The sequence below is a fragment of the Uranotaenia lowii genome, chromosome 3 (assembly GCF_029784155.1).
Source record: "Uranotaenia lowii strain MFRU-FL chromosome 3, ASM2978415v1, whole genome shotgun sequence".
In the NCBI taxonomy this organism is placed as follows: Eukaryota; Metazoa; Arthropoda; class Insecta; order Diptera; family Culicidae; genus Uranotaenia; species Uranotaenia lowii.
In genome coordinates, this window is record NC_073693.1 from 236,283,666 (window position 1) to 236,301,528 (window position 17,863).

The window sequence follows — 17,863 nt, forward strand, 5'->3', positions numbered from 1 at the left end:
TGTTGGAAAAATTTGTTGAAGCCGGCAAACGATTTGATTTTTGCCTAAAAATGATTTTAGATTCAATTTGGTTAAAATTTCTTTGAAAATGTATAAAAAATTTCCGTTTTTAACTGTGCAGAAAGAAGTAAATATAAATAAAATTTCGAAAAAAAATCACAGAAGATAAATTTAGTTTCGACCTTATGGAAAGTTTATAATTCATTTGAAACTTTTTTAAAAAATTTTTGTTTCTTCTGTGAAACCGAGCCTGTTTATAGTTTTTGTGGCAAAAAGGGGGAATTCATTAGGTACGTAATGCTCCTAGGGGGGGAGGGAGTAAGCTCGAGCATTAAGAATTGTGACATAGGGGAGGGGGCAGGTATGCACATCGTTACGTAACGATTTTTTCCTTAAAAATTTCAGTTCAATCGCAGCTATTTTGATGTCACGCATTTTTTGCAAAATGATAACCAAACCAAAATCGGCTTAAAATTTGTTAGCTTCAATATGATTGAACTGGTATGTAATATTTCTTCTTTAAAGATTCTGAGATAGACTAAAATGCGTATTAAATATCCATGAAATAACCGTTGGAAAAGCGAATATTAGATACATTTACCCCCAAGAGGTCGACGCAATCTTAAAATGGAAATTTTACTATTTTCTCAATTCATTAACAAAATGCAATTTTGGTCATTCAGACGAATATTAATAGCTGTAGTATATTTTGTATAACAAGTTATGCTCCTTGAACAAAAAAAAATAAGCGAGATAGATCATCAGTCAACAAGCACAGAGCAACTTGTAATAAGGCAATCATTTTATTCTATCAGTGAGTTATCATCAAAGAGTACTGAGAAGCGATTTGGATAGGTATTTATTCCGTTTTGAAGAGCGTTTAAAAATTTTGTGTTTAAATCTTTTCTTATCTTCGCCAATCAGTATTTCAAAAACATGAAAAGATGAGGGGGGGGGGGTAATTATCAGCGTTAAGTAATTTTCAAAGGGGGGTTCGTCAAAGCGTTATGATTTGTGACATACGGGGGGAGGGTATCAAAAAAGTGAAATTTTCGCGTTACGTAATTTATGGATGCCGCCTAAATAAATTCTTTAAAGGTAATTTTCTTCTGAACACCTTTGTCCAAGACCGTAACTTCTTATTGTACTATACAAAAAGGTAATTAGTTGTTGGATAGGGATGTCTTCCTTTCAAACTGTACATTGTAATCCATAAATACCGTGAAACCAAATTTCAAACTTGATCGTTGTTGAGCGACCACTTAAAGTCAACCAAATGTGCTGTAATTTGGCTTGAAACCTTATGGCAAGCTAAGGAACTATTTCAACCACAAAGTTTGGATTTCGGAACATACCTATTTCATGGATCACCCTAATGTGCAATCTCACGGCGAACCTGAATGTTGAGTATTTTAACGATCATAAAAACTTAATAATGAACTTGAAGTCAGATTTTAAATCAACATTCTAAAATAATTATAAATACTTATTCTTCATTTTTAAGAAAAACGCCAGAAATAAGAATTGAGACAAAAAAAAAATTATAAAACACATAAACTAGTGTCAAAAATGGCAAGCATACTTGCAGCAACAGGGAAAAGCTCTCATAAAACTTGTTCAAATAACTTTTTTTGCATCAATTGACACAATCGCTCAAGTTCAAAACCAGTACCTGTCATCAGTTCTTCAGCGTGACAATTAGCCGGATCGATATACATGACAGTGACAAAATTGATATCCACCATACGGTGCAAATTTCTATTTTTTTGCCACAAAATTTTCCCAACCCCTACCCAACGTGGGAAAAAAACCGCACGATTTCTCGGGCCGGAAGGACATTTTGTCGGGGTAAAAATTAAATTTAATTGAAAAACTACTCGACAGTCATTCGTCGATGGCGAGAAACTTTTCCAATCAAACTGTTAGACGATAGTTTTTAATTGATTGAGATTTTTTCGTCCTTCCAACACTTTACCACCAAACCGCTTTACCCACTTTTGCTGACGACGGCGGTGTAGGTTGTCGAATTTATCGGCAATAAATTCGAAATGCGGGTTTAGCTCTCTCTGGGACATATGAAAAAGGCGCAAAAGGGGTAAGATCCGGGAGCTCGTTTCGCAATAACAATTTTTATTTGTCCTTTTTCCTGCGGTTCGACCAGTTCCAGGACATGATTTGGATTCGATGTGAGTGGTATTATTTTTGATTCTGGTCATGTTACAATTTCCAGCGCTTTTGTTGATGATCAACTTTTTTTTTCATTTTTTCGGTTGTAAACCGAAATGAGAAGAGGAAGTTTTTCCAATAGTTTTTAATCTTTCGTTCGACTCAGTTTAACAGATTTTTATCCTCCAGCGGGAGAAAAACTTTCAAATCGTACTGAGTTTTTTTTCGTGGAAATGGAAACGGTTTTAATTTTCATTTATTTTAAACAATTTTTGAAATGGTGAAAAAAATTAATATTGGATTTTTTCCTCTCTTTTCAGGTACGTATGAATGCAGTTAACAATCCCAAGATAAAATCAAACGCAAGTATTGTAATTGTAACTGTGATTTTTTTTATTTGTTCGTTTTTCCTAACTATTTAAAAGAATAACTCTAAAAATAATTAATGTCACTTTTCGTTGATTTCACTGGACCTAGAAAGCTTTGGTGGCACATTAAAACGATTTCAATGAATATCATCAATTTAAGGTGTTCTAGATTGAATATTCCATTCAACGTTGATCTCAAACATCATTTCAACTCTAAAAACCCTTGAAATCCTAGTAACATTTCCCGTGTTTACTCTTTTCACAAAGGTTCGAATAAAACTGCCAACTATCATGAAACCAATCCACAAATAAAACCAATTAAGCAAAAAAAAACGGAAAATTGCCCTTTTCTACTGCAATTTTATACTTCCGTTGATGGCAATAGTCATCGGCAGCGAAAAAAAGTGACTAAAAATGTACGGAAGAAGAAAAAAATCGTTCCAACTTTCTCAGCACGGTCTTGTGGAATTTTTCTTGGAACAACTTCTCCGAGGAAAAGAAAATCATTTAGTTCTTCAGAATGCCAAGCAAAAGACGGTACTGCCGGCCATCATTTGGGGCAGAATGGGGCCCTGACTTTGTGTTTGCTCGAGAAAAAATTCTTTCGAAAAAAAGCGACGCAACCGGGCCAAAGGAAAATGGCTGCAATTACATGCTGGATGCAAAAGTTGTTCCTGCATTATTGCGAGAGGGAACTTTACGGAGAATGCTTCGGCTTGCATCTTCCGGTTCTGCTGGTGGTGGAGGCGGAGTGCCGAGACCATTTCATTGAGGAAACAGTGAAAAATGTTTGTATTTGTAGGGAAATTCCATTTCCATTTGCTGGTAAGATTGGAGTGAACAATTCCGAGCGCTTCCGAGTGCGGCAACATCTATATCAACGTCGGAAAAAGACATTCAAACGATTAAGTTTGACCTTATTTTAATGTGGGGGATAAAGATTTTGGAATCTTTGAGTTTGAGAGGTCATCCACATTCAATAAGAAAGAATGGATATGTTGTAACTTATTAAGAAATTATTCCAATTATTAGTTAAGAACTGTTCAAAGAATCATTTAAAAAGCTATTCCCTGAATCCCTGAATCGTTATTTAATTTAAAATTGATGGCTCTTAAGAACCAATAACGTATTGTTTTGATTAAAATTTTTGATCAATTTGTTAAAGAGGTTTCAGTAATCAAGGAGGTTGGAGAAAATTTATTCAGAAAATCCCGTACATTTTATTTTGGATTTTGAACAATATTGTACCTCCATTTTCTTGATGATTTGTTAGTACTTTGTTTTACAGCTTTGAAAAATACTTCATCTTGATTATTTTTTTATTACTGCAACTCGAAAATACATAGAGGCTTGAAAAAAATTTTTGTTAGCAAATGGAACCAAATTTTATATGGGAGGGTATTAGGGTATGAGAAAAGTTGTAATGAATGTTTAGTGTCCCTCTTCCAGAGGGGTTATAGGAGGAAGGGGCGAGCTTCTTTACCATTTTTCGCATAACTGTAGAAATAATCGAGCTGATGGAACCAAATTTGGCATGAGAGGGTCTCAGGGTACGATACAAGTTAGCCTGCTTCCTCCCAAAACGGAACAAAGAAGGAGGATGAGGCTTTCGTACTATTTTTGTATAACTGGAGAATACATCGAGTAAATGGAAACAAATTTGGCATGGGAGAGTATCAAAGTAAGATTGATGTTTCTATGAATCTTTGGAACCGCATCTCCTTTCAGATAGCAAAAAAGAAGGGGGTTCTTCCACCCTTTTTCACATAACTGAAAAAACTATAAAAGCAAATGGATCCAAATTTGGCATGGTAGAAAATTTAAATACGAAAAATGCATCTATGATTATTTAAGATCCCTTCATTCTTCCATTGGGAAGAAAGAAAGAAAGGAGTGAGGCTCCCATACAAATTTTATTCCATAATTTTATCAAATTGATCAAAATTTGGCATGGAAAGGTATGTGAGTACGAATAAGATTTCTGTTGATGTTTATTACTTCTGTTTTCCTCCTGTGTGGAGCTAGGAAAAGGGAAGGGGTGTCTAGCATGATGGATCCAAATTTGGCATGGTAGAAAATTTATGCCAGATATTCTGAGTTATCCACTCAGAATATCTGGCAACACTGCTGAGTAAACACGAACTCAGTTTGAGTAGTTTGTAATCGTGTGATGATGTAATCATTTATACATTGTTCGGCAATCATCTAATTACGAATTTCCCAAAGTCGCCCGAAACACTTTTTCCAAAACCACAGATAAATCATACTGCAACCTTGGATGATCTCACGCGTGCTGACCACAGCGCAGCACAATATCACGAGAGCTACCCTCTCGCCAAGCAGCTTCTCCCATCCTTCGATACGGTCTAATACTCCTTTTGGAGAATTAGACCCTAACCAGTCCTGGTGGCAGAACCCAAGAGCCTTCCAGCCGCTGATATAGAACTGATGATGCTAACCGCAGCTGTTCTCGTGACGGCATCGACAGTAACCCTCATTTCTGTGCGAATATTCTGAGTTATCCACTCAAAATGTCTGGCAACACTGCTGAGTAACCACGAACTCAGTTTGAGTAGTTCGACTTAACCGTGTGGTGATGTAAACATTAATACTGTCATCATCAGCACTATCCTTCTGTTCGGAATCATCAATTGCGAATTGCGCAAAGAAAGTAGAGAACCAAAACAAATATTGTTTTGGTTCTGCTACAATCGGCAGCAATGTGGGAGCGGCTAAGGATCCGAAATAGGTCGAAACCGTAAGTATCAATCAACACAACTTCATTGAAGCTTATGTGTTTTACTTTTGTATTGATAGTATGTGTTTAGCTTCAACATAACTCTCGCAATTCGTTCAGAGCCACTTTTAAAAGTTAGCGTCCGAGCAGTTAACTCAAAATTTAAGCAGTTTATAGGCAATCATATTTTTAAATATAATTTCGTTTATTTGAAACGACTTATACCGTATGATTTAACTTAACTTAGCTTCCACTTCCATCTGTACCGTTGAGCCGTCAACACGTACGCCGGAGCATCGTATCGTTGCTGTGTACCTGCAGGAACATTTTTAAATTATTTATTTTTTCCTTACCTGTTTTTCCATCAGCACTTTTCAGTGCTAAAATTATTTTCATTTTCTTTTATTCATATTTTCTCTTTTCTTTCCAGCATGGGGAAGTCATCGGCCGGCTCAAGAGCCGGTAGAAAGCGAATTGCCGAAACTAATTCAGGTCCATCGCCCAAAAAAGTTGAAATTTCCAATTCATTCGATGTCCTTCATAACATCGGTGATGAGGAAATATTCATATTTAATTCTGATAAGAGTACTAAGAAACCTTCTTCTTCTTATACTCTTAAAAACGAAAAGGTTCCACCAATTACGGTCACAATTCCTGACTTCAATGCCTTTCGGAAAGAAATCGTCACTTCCGTCAAGGATGTGAAGATTTCTTTTCAGATCGGTCGAAGGGGAACTGCTCGTATTTTGGCGGAATCTTTTAATGATTTTCAAAAAATTTTAAATTATTTGAATAATAAAAAACATCAATTTTTTACTTACGACACTAGAAGTGATCGTCCTTTTAAAGTTGTACTTCGTGGTCTCACCGGCGATCAGACACTGGATGAGATCACAACTGAATTAAATTCTTTGTTAGGTTTTTCTCCTATTCAAGTAATTCAAATGAGGAAAAGAACCAACACGAATAATATCAGTAGTGTTGGTTTTGCTCCTGAGCTTTATTTGATCCATTTTAAAAAGGATCAAGTTAATAATTTGCAAATTCTTGAAAAGGCACGTCTTATGTTTCATTGTCGAGTCAAATTCGAACCTTTTCGAAAATCTTCAACCAATTTCCTTCAAAATATTACGCAATGTCGTCGTTGTCAAGTTTTTTGTCACGGCACTAAAAATTGTAGAATGAATGCCAGATGCATGCTTTGCGGCTCATTCGATCATGAAAAATCTAAATGCCTTTTTGGTGGTGATAAACCACAAACAGAATTTTTCAAGTGTGCAAATTGCGCAGGTAATCATTCCTCGAATTCGCTAGACTGTCCCATCAGGGCAAAAATTATTGCTTCTAGGAAAAATCCCAAAGTTTCCAGAAAAGTTTCTTCTCCTCCTTCCTCTTTTTCGTCTTCACACGTCGAGCCGGCAAACAACCTGCCTGTTCGCGGTCAGCCTCGGCCTACATTGGAATCACGGCTGGGTAATACCCGAAGTGATTTTAATGTTACCTGTGCTGATTCTGCGCCACAGACTCGTTGTTTATCGTTCTCAGAGGTGGTTGAAAATGGGTTTCCCTCTTCAGGTTTAACTAATAAAAATGGGAAAAAACCAAGTCTCAACGTTCATGCGAAAGCTTGGGAAAATCCCCGAAATTCAAATACTTGTTCTTCTCCTTCATTTTCTGATCCTAACAATTTTGTTGATTTGGGTGAGATTACTGAGGAAAAATTAAAATTTTTGCATCAAAATTTAATGGAAATGATGCAACTTATGTTGAAAGCAAATTCAATGTTTGAAGCTTTCCAAACTTCTTTTAATTATGCTAACAAAATTATTATGACTTTACGATTCCCTCATGGATCCAAATAGATGTTTAAATATTATGAATTGGAACGCTAGATCTTTGCTGGCTAACCAAGATGAGTTCTTTTTATTTTTGAAAACCCAAAACATACATATTGCTGCCATCACTGAAACTTTTTTAAAGCCGGACAATAACTTGAAAAGCAATGCTTTCTTTAAAATTTTGCGAAATGATCGACTTGATCGACAAGGTGGGGGTGTAGCTATTGTCATCAATAGTCGTCTCAAATTTAGACTTCTTCCTTCTTTCAATACCAAAGTCTTAGAAACAATTGGAATTGAATTAGAAACGTCTATGGGGAAAGTTATAATTATTGCCGCATATTTGCCTTTTCAATGCAGCGGTGAACAGAAAAATTTTTTGAAGGGAGATTTACAAAAACTCACCAGAAACAAATCTAAATTTTTTATTATTGGTGACTTTAATGCAAAACACCGATCTTGGAATAATATTTCATCAAATTCAAATGGGAATATTTTATTTAATGACTGCTCTGCAGGTTATTATACTGTTGAATATCCTAATGGGCATACTTGTTTTTCTTCGATTAGAAATCCTTCCACAATTGATTTGGTTCTAACGGATTTAGGCGAGCATTGTAGTCAATTAGTTACTCATGCGGACCTCGATTCAGACCACCTTCCAGTTACTTTCTCTTTATCCCAAAGTCCCATTGAAAACCCTTTAAAATCAACTTTTAACTTTCAAAAAGCTGACTGGGAGCGATATAGGAATTTTATTGAACGTAATTTAGATGTAAACGTTCCACTGAATTCAATTGAAGATATTGATTTGGCTGTAGAAAATTTGACAACTTCAATAGTCAATGCTAAAGCCGCTTCAATACCCAAAGTTAAACATAAATTTAATCAACCTTTAATTGATGACGATCTTCAGTTTTTGATACGACTGAAAAACATTCGTCGATGCCAATATCAACGTACTAGGGATCCTTATTTGAAATTTATTTATTGCGACCTTCAAAAAGAGATCAAACGTCATTTAAATTTCATCCGTAATGAAAATTTTGCTAAAGCAGTAGAGGACATAAAACCCTACTCAAAGCCGTTTTAGAAATTAACTAAAATTCTGAAAAAGCCCCAGAAGCCAATTCCTACTTTGAAAGATGAGGATAAACTTCATTTAACTAACGCAGAAAAAGCTCAAAAATTAGCCCAACAGTTTGAGTCTGCTCATGATTTTAATTTAAACGTTGTTAGTCCAATTGATGCTCAAATTTCCCTTGAATTTGATGATATTTTTTCTAAGCAAAATGTATTTGAAAGTTCCTGTGAGACAAATATTGATGAACTTAAATTGATTTTCAAAAAATTTAAAAATATGAAAGCTCCGGGGGAAGATGGGATTTTCTATATTCTTATTAAAAAGTTGCCTGAAAGCACTTTAAATTTTTTAGTTAAAATCTTCATTAAATGTTTTCACTTGGCTTATTTTCCCAATAAATGGAAAAATGCCAAAGTAACTCCAATTTTGAAACCTGGAAAAAGTGCTTCAGAGCCTTCAAGTTATCGACCAATTAGTTTGCTTCCTTCTTTAAGTAAACTATTTGAGAGAGTTATTTTGAATAGAATGATGATTCACATTAATCAGAATTCTATTTTCCCTGATGAACAATTTGGTTTTCGTCATGGACATTCTACTACACATCAACTTTTGAGTGTAACTAATATGATTAACGCTAGCAAATCTGAAGGTTATTCAACTGGTGTTGCTCTTCTAGATATTGAAAAAGCTTTTGACAGTGTTTGGCACAAAGGTTTAGTAGCTAAATTAGCTCGATTTGATTTTCCTGTATATCTCACCAAAATTATTCAAAATTATTTGACTAGCCGAACCTTACAAGTAAGCTATCAAAATTCATGCTCTGAAAGGACACCCATTAGAGCTGGGGTCCCTCAGGGCAGTATACTTGGGCCAATTTTATAGAATATTTTTACTTCTGATCTTCCTGATGTACCAGAAGGAAAAGGTAGAAGATTATTTGCTGATGATACTTTGCTTTCAGCCAAAGGTCGAAATTTACGGGTGGTACGCAGTAGATTGCAACAAAATTTAAATTCCTTTTTGAATTACTTGAAAATGTGGAAAATTTCTCCTTACGCTTCCAAAACTCAACTTATTTTATTTCCCCATAAGCCAAGAGCTCAATTTTTAAAACCTAATGAAAATCATTCCATAACTTTTAATGGGGTTTCTTTAGAATGGTCTGATCACGTGAAGTACTTGGGACTCACACTTGATCGGAATCTTACTTTTAAAAATCACATTGAAGATATTCAATCTAAATGTAATAAATACACTAAATCTCTTTATTCTCTCATCAACAGGAAATCCCGCCTCTGCCTGAGGAATAAGATGCTGATATATAAACAAATTTTCCGACCAACGATAATGTATGCAGTTCCGATTTGGTCTAGCTGCTGCGCGACGAGGAAGAAAGCCATCCAGAGGGTTCAGAACAAGGTTCTGAAAATGATTTTGCGGCTTCCACCTTGGCACAGCACCGAAGATCTTCATCGGATTGCGGGCATTGAATCGATCGAAGAGATGGCCAACAAAATCATCTCCAACTTCAGAGGCAAATCGATGCAGTCTTCCATCGCAGAGATTCGTTCTCTCTATAATTAGTTTTAATTTAGGATAGTTTTCGTTTTTAGTAGTAAGTTTAAAATATTTTTTGACATTACAGGATGTTCTCCTACATAAAAATACTTGATTGCACTCAGCAAAATTAATTCAAATAAATAAATTATAGTGATTAATAAACTATAGGGCTCTGGACAGTTCATCATTGAACTGAACACCAAATTTTATGTAATAATGTAATATAAATGTAATGATGAATTGGTACAAATAAAGACATATTTAAAAAAAAAAAAAAACTTAACTTAGCTTGGCTTGTTTGACTACTTATATCCACCTTAAAACATCTAACCCGAAATGCTTCAAAAACAATTTTCAGAAATTCAACTTTTTTTTCATTAATAATAATAATAATAATAATAATAATAATAATAATAATAATAATAATAATAATAATAATAATAATAATAGGGGAGATAAGGGCATGATGGCCTTCAATCATGAATGGTAAATGAAAAAAATCACCTCGAACAAGAATCGAACACGATGTCTTTTGATTACCTCTCTGACACCTTACCTAAAGGCCAAATCGTCAGATGTAAATTAGACAACCTGTAGCACTTTAATTCAGTTAACTACTTCGAATTGAATTCGCTGCTAGATTATATGGCAGAAAATGCTCATCGTGCCCCGATTGATAGTGCTCTGTTCGCCCCGAGTCAACAAATTTTAGTAAAACGCGTATTAAAATTGATTTAAATGAAAAGTCAATAATTTAATGATGGTGAAAATTGAATAACAATATGTACATCACGTTGCAGTGCGTACATTTATGATCAAGATGATTTAATGATCATAAAGGCTTATTTCGTGGTGCTCAAAAATTATTATAATTTCATCACTTGAAAACCTAGCTGTTTCATGATGAAGTAAAAAAAAATTACTTTCCCACACTTCTAATATTAAACTGCTTAAACACCTCCCTAGAAAAAAATGAATATTTCGATAAACTCATTATGTACATTGTATTTTTGTAAGTTACGTGCTTCTAAGTTTCGCTAATTGTTGCATATTTATACATTCAAGTGAAATATATAATATAGAATCGAGCATTGTAGATGAATACATAAAGTAAACTTTTCCACTTATTAATTTCAAACTATCTGATGCAAAACTGTATGAAATTGAAAGACATTTTATTTTGTAATAGATTTTTATCCAAAACAATACTTGTTATTACTGACAATCTTAACGATTAGTATTTTATTCACTCAAGCCATTCTGTCGAAAACGCTAATTTTGCAGTTACTTAAAAAATCTCAAGGAATTTCCATACTTACAGCTATTGAATTCTAGCTAAACTTATTACATATCATTATAAAAAAACTTTTTTTTTATAGCTTTTTCCTGGAGTCCTTAAAATTATTCAAAACAACTAAATTTTTAATAAATTTTTGTTTTTATTTTTTTTATATATTTACATTTCATATTTATTTAAGTAGTTAAAGGTTCGTTTCAATCTATTAGTGTCAATATTCTAGGTAGCGTCTATTGTTGAAAAAAGAGATTTTTTTTAATTCTACGATGACTTGATTATTCAATTTAAAATAAATTGAAATAAGCCTTAACAAAGTCTTAGCAATATTTTACACTGAAGTGTTTTTCAACCAGCTTTTGTTATTTTATTTTGATCGCCGCTGAGATATAATCTTATCTAAGTTTATGGCATATCGGCAACCAGTTTTTACGAATTCCAACGAAACTGACGATGTCGAAGTGTCCTCAACGATATGTAGATAAATGTTGACAAGTTCTAGTTTGTAAAAGGAGTCGATACGATTTGTTAAGACATCAAAAATGAAAACTTGTTACAGAACGGTCCGACGTTTTTCTGGTTAAACCTTAGTTATCAGGGCACATCTTTGCTCGTAAGGCGGGAGTCGAAGTGGTTCGTTCCAAGGAAGGCGCCCGTAGAGCGTACCTTACGAAGCTTCGCTGGACACGGCGATAGCTATGTGTACACTGAGAGGGAGCCTACACTTGAGCGGCGTATTCCAAAACAGATTCAGAGAGTAGAAAGTCGGAATTCACAACATTGCGTGCACGAGTAAAGTTGACTATTTTACACTTTTTAACGTTTTCCATCATTCCATTGCATTGTAGAGGCACCAGTTTTCTAATCGTCCGATATAAGTTTGTAGCGTAAGACAGTCAACAGCAATGTTAATCTTTCCAAACAGCTTCAGGTCGTCGGCATAGTGCAGTGCGACGGACTGAAGCGTTTGACACAAGTCATTCACGAAAACTACGAATAGAAGAGATCCAAGGTGACTTCCTTGTGGAATACCAGATGGCGTTGCAAATGTTCTTGATCGAGCTTGTTTCATTTTTGGAAAAGCCTGACGATGAGTGAGATGCAATTCAATCGAGTGACCAAGCTGGGAAACCTAATCGATCCATCTTTGCAATTAGGATTCTGTGCGAGACACGTTCGAAAGCTTTCGCAAAGTCGATTTAGATTGAATCCACTCGGCAACCTTTCTCTAAGCTATCAGGTACTAAGGAACTAACGTAGTGCATCAAATTAGTAACAGTCGATCGTTTTTTCGCGAATCCATGCTGAGATTCCGAGATTAACGGGTTAACAGCAGCATGCAACCGCTCATGTTTCAGGACCTCAAAAAATTTCGCGATTGATTTCAAAATTCAGATGGATCGTTTTTGAAAACACATAAGTGTATCAGGAACAGGATACGGGAAAACATTCTGAAGAAAATTTGAACATATTTTTACTTGACTATTTAGCTTCTTATCACTTCCTCAAAGAAAGAAATAGGAGTTTTCTTAGAAAAAATCTAGGAGCATAGGAGGTGTAGGAATACTGGATCGCTTCTTTCAACAAAATGGATCCTGATCTATAACCTTTCTTCTACTATCACAACCCTTTTCTTGGATATTTGAATATGAATTCGCAGACATATAGACGGTGTCTATAGTTGGTTTTATTGACCTTTTTTTCTGAATTTTTCAAAATAAGTCTTTGAAATATATAGGGATCAAAGGATGATGATTGATCCTAGAAAGTTTCCTACTAACAATCCTTCCTTCATTCCTCATTGACTACTTAACCGGCGCCGTTTGGTGCATAGCGAATGAAGCAGGCATGTTAAAATCGCAAGACTACATACTCGCACATTGCCATATTTGCAGATCGATTCAATTTCGTTAAACTCAAACTGCAATGGTGCTATCGGTAGGTTCAACTCGGAAAGCATTAGTAAGTGAGCTTCGGATAAACTCGGTCGAATTACAGACTCCGTTCGATTTTGGCAACATGCCCGAACATTTTGTGTTGCCAAAATCGAATGTTGCCAAAATCGAACGGTTTTTTTTCTTAATTTTTTTTCCTTCATTTTTACAAAATTACTATTTTTATTATCGTTAATGTTATTTTTAGTCAATTTCCGACAATTTTTAGTCATTTTTTAATCATTTTTTCTCATGTTTTGATGCATTTTGTACTACTATTCCCAAGCAACCAAAAGTCTCGTTAAAAAGATCGAACACAGCTTAATCAGCATAATCAATGTACTGAAGTTCCTTTTATTCAGCCCAAAATTAAAGTTCTTATTGAAACTTTGAAGTTCCATTACAGATTGAACGGCCTTCATTTCAGCCCACAAGAAAACGTTTAATCAGCAAAAACAAAAAATAATTCTCCTCTCCTTTCTTATTTTGGTCATCACCAGCCCATGTGGTGCTGCCGGTTTCTCGGCATCCATCTTTATTCCTCCCATCCCCTCCCTCAATGGATCGTACGTACTTAATTGCTTTGTATTTAATTTTGTTCGATACATGCCGCACGCACGCCAGTTCTGCTACACAATTATTTGATTTGCTTACTACAGCAATCAAACAACCTAATGGAAAAAATTAGTCCTGGTACTAGATTTGAACCCGATCCTCCGAGATGATAGCCCAACACGCTGCCACGACGGTACGCCTAGATGTTGCCTTGCCGGCAGCTAAAATTCGAAGTGGTTATAAGCTTCCTAGAATACCCGCAAGGGCAACCAGCGGCCAACAGCAAAGACGTATGTTGATTATTACTAAGAAACTTTACGAAACGGCGTATAAATCAATCATCAGTTAAAATAATATCGGTTTTAAAAAAATTAAATTCCATATTTATAACTGTTAAGCATAAAATTATACAAATTCTTGATTTTATCTTGATATTTAATCAATGAATTGCTTCAACTACTTTCAATGTGTGATTAAATTCGTGGTAAGTAAATACAGTTGACGAAATTTAATAAAGTCAAAGTTTCTACTCTTAAAAAACAATCATTTGCGAGTTAGCTTTAAGTTGTTCTGAGTTGAAGCTTCAAAATAAATTATACAGTTAAACTATTTCCAAGCTCCAAAAAATGATTTATTTATTATATGCCCTTTTGTGATGTTCGTTCACATTTTATATTCATGAAATGGCGGACATTTCTCAAAAAAGGCTATTTGAGGAACATTCTGGAACTTCGAGTCCATAGAAGGCTTTTTGAGATCCAATTTGTAACTTTTATGATGCGATTGACATGTCACAGAAAAGGTTATTTGAGGAACTTCTTGGAAATTGAAGTTCACAGAAGGCTATTTGAGACCTAATTTGTAACTTTTATACTGTGTGGATGCGATTGACATGTCACAAAATAGGGTAATTGAGAAACTTCGTGGAACTTGAAGTTCACAGAAGGCTATTTGAGAAACTTCTTGGAACTTGAAGTTCACAGAAGGCTATTTGAGACCTAATTTGTATCTTTTATACTGTGTGGGTGCGATTGACATGTCACAAAAAAGGCTATTTGAGGAACTTTTTGGAACTTCAAGTCCATAGAAGGCTTTTTGAGGAACCTTTTGTAACTTTCATGTTCACATTTGAGAAAATTTGGTACCAATTCGCTTTAAAACCTTCATTCAGCGAAATTCGAACTTTGGAGGAACGAGTTCAAGTAGATATGAGACTTTTGGTTGCTTGGGTTGTTTTGTTTATAATCTTGGTTGTCTTTGTCATATTTGCTGTTTTTGTCATTTTTCATCATTTTTTAGTAGTTTGTTGTCATTTCTAGTCTTTTGTTTGTATTTGTTTTTTAATTTTTTTAATTTTTCACCTTTTTGTAATTTTTGAGTACTTTGTAATTTAAAAAAAAAACTTTTGTTTTTCTTGTTGTATTGTATTGTTGTATCACCATTTCAGAACATATAAACGTTTTTATCGTGTTCGTTTCAATTATATTGGTCCTGTTATAGAGAAAACTAAAAGGTAATGTCGCTTCCAAAAACCGTTAGATTTTGGCACATGTGCCAAAATCGGATGTTGCCAAAATCGAATGTTGCCAAAATCGATTGTTGCCAAAATCGAATGTTGGCAAAAACGAACGGAGTCTATAATTGCAGTCAAAGGAAACATCAGCAAAACGAACCTGCAGTTCTGCTAATTGAAAATTCAAACACTTGTTCGTTCGGCAGCCAAACACATAAATCGGACAACGCAGTTGGGCGTGGCTTAAAGTGATAGGGCCAAGGGAACGGGAAATGAGCGAGAGGGTGGTGAGAGGCACTGTTTACCCGGTTTTTCGGGCAACGAACGTTCTTGCGCATTTTGTGTTCGGTATGCTTCGTTCTGTTCTCTTCGTTTTGTGCGCATTGACGTAATGGTTGGAACCAGGGTTGCCAACATTTATTTTCAAAAATCAGGGAACTTGCGAAATAAAAATCAGGCAAAATCAGGCTACTTAAAAGTAACGGAAATTTCGCTCAAAGTGATGACCTTTTTTTTTTTTTTGGTCATCGCTCCACATTTTCACTCCAATATGTGTTGTGAGCCTACTTAGTTGAATAATTTTGCTGCATCAAAGCAATCCTTTCAATTCTCTTTTTCAATAAGAATTAACGGGAATCTTTCGATTGCTTTGATTCAGCCACATTTTGACTTTTTCACTTGAGCTATGGTACCTACTTCAGTTCCTTACTACCCATTTTTCATGACATTCGCAAAAATCAGGCAAAATCAGGCATTTTTTAAAAAATCAGGGAAAATCAATGGCTTATCAGGTTGTCAGGCAGAGCCTCGAAAAATCAGACAACGCCTGAAAAATAAGGCACATTTGCATCTCTGGTTGGAACGCAGACAAAATCAATCTGCACAAAACGCGTTAAACTTTGAAGAAATCAGCAGAAGATTTTTTCCAAAGCGAATTTACGCATGTCTGGTCCAACGATGCCACATTTTGATCTATCTCATCAGTGTATCTCTCTTTGTTGCATTGGGACTCTTATGAGTGAGAATAAGACACACTTATGATGACAGATTTTTTGTGGTAACACTGGTCTGGTCCCAAGCACCATTCTTTTGGCCCTTGTACAGAACTGATGGCCTCGATCAATCACGGAGGAGCGACCATTGGCTAGGTAGAACTTGTACAGAACGCCACGCCAGTGATCATTGAATTTGAAGTGCGTAAGTGAAATAAAATCTAATCAAATATGTTATCTGAAGTTTTAGATGAATGATGAAATCTAAGCACTTCAAGTTCGATGATTCAAGGTGAATATGAGTAGTCAACTAAACTAAGCTAAGCTAAGCTGAGAATCCAACGTTGCGAAGTAGTTTCTATCAGTGTCAATACTTACCGATCAGTAGACCCCTTGGAAAAAGTCAGCAAACATGTTTGCTGATTCAGCCAGGTTAGATGCAGTGACCCCGTTAAAACTCACAACAACCGGAATAATGGCGTTACGTTTCCTTTTGTTGAAATGTGTTTCAGATTTTCTTGGGAAAAATCTTGAGTGCTCCTTCTGTTGTTTTTAGTAAGAGATTTGCAAATTATTTTTTGTGGGCTTCTGTTCTTGAAGTTCTTCGATAACATTTCAGAATTATGAATTTGAGTGCTGGGAATAATTGGTTTCTTCCATTTATCCGAACAATTAGAAATACCGAAAACTTCCAACTAAGATTGGAGTAGAAAAGTTCGAGTGCAAATAGCCGTTTGAGGTGCAATTAAAAGACCGTTGAAACAAACTTCAATAATTGTCCGTCGAACAAAATCCAATGGAATTCAGCATAATATAAAAACCTTTCTATAAGGATGAGGAACCATTTACTCACGCCATAAAGTTCGCCCTCTTGAAAATTCCGACACCAAAGAGCTGGTCGCTGGACACCCATTTAAAGTTTTACACGCCACGAACAGCCAGCCGGTTGTTGTTATCTTTTGATGGGATTCCAGGGATCTACCCGGTCTGTTCGGCCTTCGGCAATCGTTCGTGCTAGGCCCCGGTACACGACGAACGAACAGATTCCCATTTCCGTTTCCGGGGGGCTAAATGTGTCCATCTGTCCATCTTTTATGACCCCATCATTGTCGTTTTGTTTCCAAATGCGATTTGTTGGTTTTCGGAATGTGTGCGGTGTTGTTTGGGAGCGCTTTTCGAGAGCCGAGATCTGATTCCGGGGTAAATTTGATGCCAAGGGGAGGGCAGCCCGGTCACATTATTGTTGAGGTCGAATGTCAAATGCAGGATAGCAGCTACCGTTTGTTGTCATCTCGTTCCCGCGCTGTCATAAAACTCTAGCCCTTTCAGTTTTTCCCATTTTCATCAGTGAAGCCGGGACATGAATGTTCGTCCAATCTATCCCGAGTCCAATCGTCGTTTCGGTGGGGTAGCGAGGTGTTTTTCTAAACTCGAAATGAAAATTCTCATATCACAGGCAATTTGTATTGCCCACAGGACGGACGTAGAAGTGCTTGACGTTTATCTTGTCTGGAATGGGATTGACCGACCGAACCCATCATGGACTTCGTTTGACTGCTGGATCCTTCGAGCGTGGCGAAGATTGTTTTTCAGGTTAACGGGCAGCCATTCAGAGCTCGAGTTAGAATTAATTGCGTATCGGTCCCAGGACGAAGGAACGCGGCGCGGACGGAGCACCACAGATGCGATTTGGTCAACTGAACGAAACCCTCTCAAAAGCAACAGTCAATTCGAATAAATATACGATTGTAGCTAGCGGAAATTTTTATAATAAAAAAACGAAATAACAGCTGTCGAAATTTTCATGCAAGAATTGATTTAA

General features: G+C 35.8%; 1 protein-coding gene across 2 annotated transcripts in view; it reads left to right on the forward strand.

The window, feature by feature from the left end:
- Window positions 1-17,863, forward strand: part of LOC129751670 (hemicentin-1) — a 1,296,938-nt gene that overhangs the window by 938,913 nt on the left and 340,162 nt on the right. The gene's annotated exons all lie outside the window — the stretch shown is intronic.